The following is a 6,487-nucleotide window of genomic DNA, read 5'->3' as shown; positions in this document are numbered from 1 at the left end:
TTTCTTCCGTTGCTCGGCCTCCTGTCTCAGCAACTATAAGAGCACATGACTCTTCTTCTTCTTCTTCTGCTTCTTCTTCTTCTTCTTCTTCTTCTCTTTCTTCTTCTTCTTCTTCTTCTTCTTCTTCTCCTTCTTCACGTGCTCTCGTATCTCCTCCGTTCCGCGCAGTTCTTCGCACATTTCGGTTCCATCTCCAGCTGTTGCCCCTGTCATGCTGTCTCCCCAGAAGCGAGTGACTGTTGCCTTGAACCTCGTTCCATCCTGGCTAGTGTACTAGACTTAAGTCGTTGCTTTCTTGTATGCCGCCTGCCTCCCTCTATGTGGGCGTCTGGTCGTCTACTGTTCTGCAATGAGTTCGTTGCCTTTTTTTTGCTCCAGAGTGTACGTTGATTCCCTAGTCTTCCGTTGTTGCCCAGCCTCCGTTTTGCCCTATTTGTCTGTCTTGTTTTCTTCGCTGTCGCCCGTACCTGAAGGTTTGTTTGCTTCCTGTGGGCATCTCCTGTGCCACATTCACGGACATCTTCTGCCTTGCTCAGCATTGTCCCCTCTTCTGCGGCTGTGGCCATTCGAAGAGCCAACAGTAGCAGCAGCAGAAGCAGCATCAGACGAAGCCGTTGCCACAGCCACCACTGCCATTCAGAGGGTGAGTGCTGTGCGCGTTCTGTCCGCTCCCGCCAACCCTCTTCGACGGAAAAAACGCCTTCGACTCCACGCAGAGGGTGGAGCCTCTGCGCGGCCCCGCCTCCCGACATGCGCGCCACCGCGGCGGCGGCAGCGGCAACCGCCGTGATGGTCCACTACCATCATCACCACCGCCACCGCCATGACCAACACAACGATCGGTTGTGACTGAGTTGCTACGAGAACGAGCGGCTGCTCCCCCACTACGCTGTGCCAGCTAACCTACCCAACTCAGCCCAGCCGTATCGTCGTACCCTGGCTAGATGGCTGACGACTGGGCGACCGACTGCTCGCCGCGGCATGCTGTCGTCTACCATAGGCTGTTCTGCACATAGAAAGCTCAAGCAGAAGGGCTGCTGACACTGGGCTTCTCGCTTGGGCCTTCTTTCTGCCTGCCGCCGCCGCTGCTGCTTTTCTGGTTGGGCTGCTGACACCAGCACCACCGCTACAGCCGCGACCAACACGACGATGGCCGTTGGTTGAGCTGCGCGAGCGCCCCCCGCTCGCCTTTTCGTTCGAGCCTTCGATCGGCGGCGCTGTCGCCGGCGGTAACAGCAGCCGAGCAGCATCCTCGTAGTCGACAGGGTCTGCGGGACGAGTGGCGAGAGTCGACAGAAGATACTAGACATCCAGCGCGACGGCAGTGATCGCTGATGGCGCAGAGAAGAGAAGAGCTGGCGGACTGACTGCTGCGTGCAGCCAGCGCTACACGAGACAGGCAGGAACTGGTGAAACAGGAAGCACGAGCAGCAGCTACAGGCCAGCTGTACCCGTAGCTGCTCCGGCAGCATTTATTCAGCCAGATACAAACAGACAGAGAGATCTACACCAAACGACTGCCGAATCGTATTAACTGTTGAGGATTAGACTTTTGCAACTACCATCTCTTCTGTTACCGCTACAAAGGCTGAGCATGCGCGTTCGCTAGTATAGGGACAATAGTTCGGAAAGGCAAAAAAAAACTTGAGCTTCAATAGAAACAATAGCATCAGTGATGGTTATCGCAGGAGGTGAGTACTGAATACTGCTAATAGCGAATAGTTGTCGACGTGTAACAACTGCTCGTATGTATAGCAAAGAAGAGCGCGCGGTAACTGACGCTAGCGACGACCAATGACCTTAGACAGTTCGTTCCATCAGGCAGACTATGCAAGATCCCTGCGAGGACAGTGCATCAACAAATGGTAGTTCAGGGCTATAGTCGCTACTGATCTTATTACAAGTGACTTCAGTGAGATAGGAAAGAGGGCAAGAGGCCAGTGGTACTTGAGGATCTGCAACAACCGGCCTCTAACAGTGTCGTCGTGTACTTTCACCGCGCTCAGGGGTGGGTCGAGTTTCGTCGTTTAAATGGTCGCCGTCCTCTTTATTATTTTGTGTTTCGTCCTCAACAAGCAACGGAGTACTACGGAGAGTTGTAAGTATTTCTGGATGTGTGTAATCAAGACGAGGTAGGGGGGCAATAGAAAGGGCGACTTGTTGCAATGACGGTGGTAAATTGCATTGAGACTGGTCGGCGCAATGGAAATGATCGCGTCTTAAGATAAGTTAGGGTCTTGTTGCTGGTGTAGCCCACCCTTGTTCATACCTATGTTAGATGCTGCACTGCTTCAATACGTTGGAAGGCCCTGAACAGCTCAATGATATCGATGCTTGCTAGTTAGCTAACTAGTCATCGATATCAACAGCAGGAAAAAGTGATATCAACGAGCTTCGGTACCGTCCGCACCCCCAGGCATTCGCTGCTCTTCCCGACGTCATCGTTAGAGTCATAACAAGAAGTTAAAAAATAGACTAACTTTTAATGATCATTGGCCGTTACAATTCTTTTTTCTGTTAATTTGTGAATTGTTGTTTGCTATCGTTATAACACTTCATGTCGACATAGTCCCTATTGCTATAATCCCAATTATTAATAAAAAGAACTCCACAAACAACACACGAACTTCCTGGCAAGAAGACACATTGGGATAATGATACAGAACTAGGAAAGAGCACGGAGTACTGCAGAAATTGTTGACATTTTATCTTGAAATTGAGCACGGAAGGGGCGCTTTGTGCGACATGGGCACGAGAAAAGCAGTTCGCGCAGGTGGGTCGGGCTGAACCCCGGCTACAGTACGGCGAATGTCCCTATGTTTGCTAGATGTACACACATATGATTACCAAAATTCCAGTAGTTCGAACAATTCGTTAGTGAAGTGGGTCAGTTTAATCAGTGAATGATCGAAGGTAAAAAAGCAAAAGTGTGCTAGTCAGTGAAGTGTTGAAGCTCGGCCCGCGTACATCAATTGTGATAGTGTGAAGTTTATAGAGGAGAAAACGAGCCTGCTATTCTGGAGAGCCAGTTACAGTCAACAAACTAGAAAGTGGACATACGGACAAACCTTTGCGGAAGTCGAACAGCCCTAAAAAAGGGTAACAAAGTTAGTCGTGCGTCGAAGACTCGACCTGCCTCCGACACCAACTTGAGCGACGATTTTCAAATTAACTCTGTAAAACACAGCAAACTCGCCGAATTAATACCAGGTTGCTGCTGATACCTGAGAAGAATATGCGCACTCAGTAGAAGTAAGTGACAGGTGGTAAAATACGGAAACGGTTAAAATCCCATCACGCCATTTTCCATCGTATCGAGCGTAACACACGTTTGCTTACTGCGACGTTAACGTGATGATCGCTAGTGAAGACTACGCAATGGATCCAACTAACCAACAAGGAGGTGCACTGGTGGCCCGCGGAGGAATCAACGGGGACTACGGGGGTCCTGACGTGATGGGGGGTTCCGTGATGAGTGCGACTCATTTCAAGCAGGAGATGGACCCACTCATGATGGACATGACAGGTGTACCAGGAGTTCCAGGAGGAGCCTCTGATGTACAGGGTGTTCCGGAGTATCCCTGGATGAAGGAGAAAAAAACCTCCCGTAAGCAACATCGTGGTAAGTGCATAGTTCTCATTTCATGGTTTGAACTTGTTGTTCATGGAGAACGTATTCATGGTCATCATAATCGTGTAACTTGTACAGCTGATGATAGTATATAGCTGCTACTCAGCTAGAGCAAAGTTGATTTATAAACTTCAACGCTCGTGTATCTATCCTATCATTCCCCCTCGAATAAGCAGTTACTAGTTTCATTAGTAGCCAGTTCGTGTTCGACCAAAGTTAAAAACGTCAAGGTGCATTGTATGTCAAAGCACGGCTGCACAACATAGGAAAAGCTGTATCAGTTGCAGGCGAATAGGAATATCGTCTTCCTCCATTCCATTCATGACAGGAAGCTTTCAAACAAAGTCTCGATTCGTTGGCGACAACGCGGTACTTCTCAAAACTAGTTTCGTTATACTGCCTTATTTTCTAGAATCTTACCTCTGCTTGCTGCCTTTTAAGTATCATGACTTCCGTCCACTGGTCGTCGTTTGACGGCGACACGGCGGCCGATTTTGTCGCTGCTGAAGACGTCCGCTCAAACGTGTAATTGCGTTCGAGAATTCCACAATACAAACAAGTTCCACTAACTGTAAATAATTTCTTCGGATTTTGTATTTAGAACGACATCTGTACTCTTCCATAGAAATGACCACTTTTTTGGGCAGTGTTTTGTGTTGCTATGTACAAATACGTAATCAGACACAGATTACCCACAATAACAGACCGGCCCACAGTTGACCTACGGTTAAACTAGTTGTTTATCTAGAAAGAAACCGTTGGAAAGGACTGACTAGGTCCGACGAGGCAGAAAAACGAAGAGGAGCAGACAGAACGAAAATGACGGTTGTCAATGCCATTACTGCGACTCTTGGAAAAGGTGTGGTGTTTGTCGTCCCTTTGCTTAGGAAGAAGGTGAGAGAAGAAATAAGTAAGGAAAGGACGGCGGTCGTTGTATACGCAACCACCACCGCCACCCCCCAAAAACATCACCATCATCTACACAATCTGTTCGAACTCTTTGTTACCTCGCAAAAACGGTCCCATATGTCCCGTATCCATCGCAATTTCCCGGTTGTTTCTTCTGACAAATTTCGCTCCGTTCTGGATTTTGCAAAATATTTCGGACTACCTGCATAAAGCAGGGCTGGTTGTGTCCATACAAACTTAAACCCTCTCCGACCTTTTACTTATAGCAGTGAAGTAAGGGTTTATTATGTAGGTGTGAAAACGTTGTGACATACCTGTTCTTCATTGTCACGGCATGCCTACTATTATTTGATTTCATCATTGAAACATTAATATTTAATATTTCGGAGGCATAAGCAGCGAACGAATTTGAGACGGCTTGGTTCGGATACATCATTAAGCCAAAAATTTTTCTATATTCTTTTTTCATAGTGAATTTCTGAACTACTCCTTTGCATTTCTTTTTATCAATCTCGATCATCTGTTTTTCTTATTGATTTATTGGCGGCTTTAGGTATAACTTCTCCATTTTCATCCAAAGTGTATCTCACTACTATATATGTTCTATAAAGTATATATAAGCGACAAGGCCAGTATTATTATACTTGTTTTTAATATACTATTCTTTAATTATTGCATTATAGCCTACATGTATTAGACATTTCCTGTAACTTTGCTATATCCTCATGTCATTGTTTCTGTATTACCTGCATACAAATATAGTTTTATTTAGGTTTTCCTTTGTTAATGTTAGCTGCTCGGCGGCGGCCAAGGTTAGCTTCACATAATTTTTTTAGGTACGGCTTCAGTGTACTAGGAGCAGTGCAAAAGCACTCCTCACCTAAATCTTGTTTTTTTCAAATAAACTTTTTCATCTGGTTGATCTATCCTCTGACGAGAGTGCAATTATGGTTAAACGACGTTCTAAAAAATCGATCTAGGAGCCCTTTTATCTTTTTTAGGTTCTACCAATTCACCGGATCGTACTCCATTCTCATACGCGCAGCAAAAAAAAACAGTTAGTCTTTACTTTATGGGTAAAAATAGTTCTCTTGTTTGCGAATAAACACACTTCGATTGTACCTGTGTCCTGTATCAAGTCGACTCTGCAAGGGATTTATGATATATTTGGATTTTATTTGAAGCTGCCTTCCAGAATAGAAACACGTGTCTTGTTAACAGCATTTATAATTGTCACTGGTTTCCGGGTCTTTAGCGGTTAGCTGTTACGGGAGTCACCTTTGAGAATGCCCAGTACTTTTTTAACCCATTCTCCAGCCATGGAGCACTGTTCAAATGAGACGATTCTGCGCAATGGTTTTTCGAAGCTCTTCGAAAATTTCATCCTCTCATCATCAGCTTTATGTTCGATTCCATGTGGGACCGACCCCAACTGTTTTTCTACTCATACACGAATAGTGTATGAGTACTACACAGTATATTAATGGTAGTTTTGGAGAGCCCTAGTATTGACTTTGAAGTTGTGGTTATTTCATGATCGGTCCTAGGGTTGCAGACCATTGTTGTATCCTTCTTTGTCTGTTCCGCCCGTGTAGTGACATCCGATATTCGCAAAACGCTTGCACCTGTTTAGCAAGCTTACACCTAGCTTATTTTCAGTCTACTTTAGGTTTTTGTCGTTAATTGCTAATATTTTTAGCTGTTTCTGAGAATCCTTGCGGAACCCCTATCAACTGACGCCGGACAGTTTTGGTTTGTTTTTTTTTTGAGCTTTTTACATAACTTGTACCATGCATGCTGAACTTGATCAGGTTGTTGTCTTACAATTTATTGAGTCCTGCAATCGATCAGTTGTGTCTATACTATCGTTAAAAGCGGGAGTCATGTTCTAATCCGCCTATTTTTTCCACCTATTCCAGAATGAACGCATTTTTGCTTCCCGCTTTC

This window comes from Varroa destructor, unplaced genomic scaffold (genome assembly GCF_002443255.2).
Source record: "Varroa destructor unplaced genomic scaffold, Vdes_3.0 BEIS01000003.1, whole genome shotgun sequence".
Lineage (NCBI taxonomy): Eukaryota > Metazoa > Arthropoda > Arachnida > Mesostigmata > Varroidae > Varroa > Varroa destructor.
Note: the sequence above shows the minus strand (reverse complement) of the source record.